The following is a 3,067-nucleotide window of genomic DNA, read 5'->3' as shown; positions in this document are numbered from 1 at the left end:
AGACATGAAGGCATAAGGTGAAGGTACTCGAGTTTCTTTTCTTCTGGTTTACTTTTCTTTTTATGGTTCAGCAGGAGGTGAAGGCAGAAGGTGAGATACTTGTACCTTTAAATGTGTAATGATGATGGTCTATGTATTTACATGGGATAAATATATATATATAAATGGTTCAATCATTAATAAAAGTTAAGTTGTTGCCTCAAGTTTCAACTTATTTACTTGTATTTTCTGAAACTCGTGACATCCCAATTCCCAACTAGTAAGTTCATGACCTTCACTGGTAATCTTTCAAATGCTATCTAATTGAACAATGATAGTGCATATGGCCTATTAGTTTAGGGTTCAAGGTTTCCAAATACTGGGTCATTAAGGTAGACCTGGTTCTTGCTTGCATAGGATGATTGCCAACCATTTCTTTGGACATCCCCTTCCTCTCTTTTTGCTTTGAAATGATGGTTACCTTATTTGTTGAAAACAAAATTATCAACCAATGAACAGTTGTTTTCTGGTTTTACTTGACTTTCTATAAAATGAGTTTTATCTCTCTTAATATTGTTATATTATTATTATTTTTCTTATATTCTAACTACATACCAATTTTAAGCAGTTGAGGTCTTACATTTGTGTTATTAATACTGCATAATTAATTGGTGTATGGTCATTTAGACCTATCTAATGCCCATTTTTCGTTTCTTGTGGGCAAGGGTGATAGGTTCCATATTAAATGTCTCAAGTAAAGTCTGTCCGTCAATACTGAATGACTGATTTGTAGTGCATAATATTTGTTCATTGACGTTTAAAGTGGAAAGCAGAAAGACTTGCATGGTCCAATATGTTGACCAACAATAGGCTATATCTGAGTCCATTTGCTCAATGCTAGTTGGCACTTGGCAGTATTTTTCCATTAGCGCTATAGGATCACGAGGATGATGGATTGGCAGGTATGACTGGTTTGGTCGTTTTTGTGACACGGTGCTTTTGTTGCCTGATCATTTGCTTAACAAGTGATTGTGAAAGTAGTGGTTGAGTTGAAGTTATAGCACAAGAGCCTCTTCAGAAGTCAAATATAAAAGTACTGCCCTATAACGTACCAACACCATGGAGGAAAAGTTGGATGCCAGAACAATGGATACCCGCATCTGGAGTCGTGTGTGATGAGAGAATACCACTCAGGCTAATGTGTTGTGTAACCAAGAAACTACATGTCTAGTAAAATGAATGGCAGAAACATGAATATTGAGATGAATAAGTGGGAACTAGAAAAGATAGAATCTGAAATGAACTTATTCAAAGAAATCTGGAATGAACTTATAACTAGGCAGTATGCTTACTGTGGTTGTTTGACAAAAAAACAATTATGAAATACTATTTGAGACGGTGAGTAACAAAAACAATTACTGGGGTTTTTGTTTAATTAAAGAAATTGAATTTGCACCGATGCATCACACTGAACCTATTAATTCATTTTGAACTGTTATACAAATTACCTTCATGCGCATCGTGATTTTTTTTAGAGCAATGCGCATCATGAATTTCAGAATTGGAACTTATAGATATTTAATGTCGAATATGCCTAAACAGAGTGATTATAGATGTAATTTGTGACGGTAGCTTCTAGGAACTGATGTCAACCAATCAGGGGAGATCGACTCCTATCAGGGCAAATCTATGCCCACACTATTCTTACAGCCTTTTGCAACCTTGCATTGGGAATCTCTCTCCATGAACCCCAATAGGCTTTGCCCTGATAGAAGCTAAACTCCAATCAGGGTGGGTCAACTGACATCTAAAGTTCGTTCTGTGCCCACATCGTCTTCTGATACCTTGCATTAGGAATCTCTCTCCAAGAAATAAAGTATTTAAGTACGGAGATAGTAAAGGCTGCTCGAACGGGTTTTGCCCTGATTGAAGCTGATTCTTGATAAAAAAATTAAGGTACACACCCATTGTTTTTGAACCGCAGTTGACTCAGATGGTCGGACCATTCAGTTCAGGAACCGTTAAGGCAACCAGTTTCATTTTACTAAAATCTGGTTTCAGGCCAAAAACAGTTGAATTGGTTAGTGACCCACTGACCTGGGTGGCTGAACTGTCGACCTGTTCAACGATATTGGTCATTTTTATTTTAATTGTTTTTTAATTATTTTTTATTTTTTTTGTTGAAATGGGCCATTTATTCGGACCAGTTGGTCGAATGGTTTGGATTCCGATTCTAGGTTGGTTTTTAAAATATTGGTAAACACTATACGAAGGTTCAAAATATTGTTACGTGTCGTCCCGTATCGATTGATATGTTTCATATTGGGGCCTTGCTGATATGCTCCTATAAGGGGTGTATCGGATCAGGCCATGATTCAGAGGGTAGCTGGGACTTAAACTGGCCCTTCTTAACATGTTTTGGAAAAAAAATAAAACATAAAAAAAATCAATAAATGCCGATACACCATATTTAGAACCTTGCACTACACTTGCTCGGTTTTTAACTGCTACCAAAGCTATGGTTAACCATCACCATATAGCTTGCGATGTATAAACGTCTTCATGAAAGGCTAGTTGCCTGGTTTTGCATTTAATTTGACAGTGGAAAATTGTCCTAAAGAAACTACGAAAAAACAGAAAAAACTATCTGTTTAGAAACTCTATGATTATTTTTTTGCTTTCAGATCCAAGAATTTGGGTTTTTAAATCAAAATATTACATTTGTTAACTTTCTTCTTTACTATTTTGGTTTTTATGAAAACAGAACGAGGATCCGTGGCGCAATGGTAGCGCGTCTGACTCCAGATCAGAAGGTTGCGTGTTCGATTCACGTCGGGTTCAATCCCTTTGGTAGGTCGGATCTCATTTTTATGCGTTTTTTTGGTTGCATAGGAGGCTGTGGAACCAATGATAATATTTAATGCCAATGATAAAATGCATATCGTCTATAACATTTGAGAGTTCGGATTAGCTGAATGCCAGGGAGTGTTTCAAACTTTTTAAATTTATTTATTTTTATTTTTAAATTTTTTTGTGCTTACTGTCTCTCATTCCTCTCCCTTTTTTCTCTTCCACCTCCATCCTCCCA

The 3,067-nt window shown here is 36.4% G+C and overlaps 1 non-coding gene across 1 annotated transcript; it reads left to right on the top strand.

Moving 5' to 3' along the window:
* Nucleotides 1–2,748: 2,748 nt before the first annotated feature.
* TRNAW-CCA (transfer RNA tryptophan (anticodon CCA)) lies at nt 2,749–2,820 on the top strand. Its single transcript has one exon. It is a non-coding gene; the product is annotated as a tRNA-Trp (tRNA).
* The last annotated feature ends 247 nt before the right edge of the window (nt 2,821–3,067 follow it).

The sequence above is a fragment of the Nelumbo nucifera genome, chromosome 4 (genome assembly GCF_055504915.1).
Source record: "Nelumbo nucifera cultivar China Antique chromosome 4, China Antique-T2T, whole genome shotgun sequence".
NCBI classification, from domain to species: Eukaryota; Viridiplantae; Streptophyta; class Magnoliopsida; order Proteales; family Nelumbonaceae; genus Nelumbo; species Nelumbo nucifera.
Note: the sequence above shows the minus strand (reverse complement) of the source record. Positions and strands in the feature narration are given on the sequence as shown.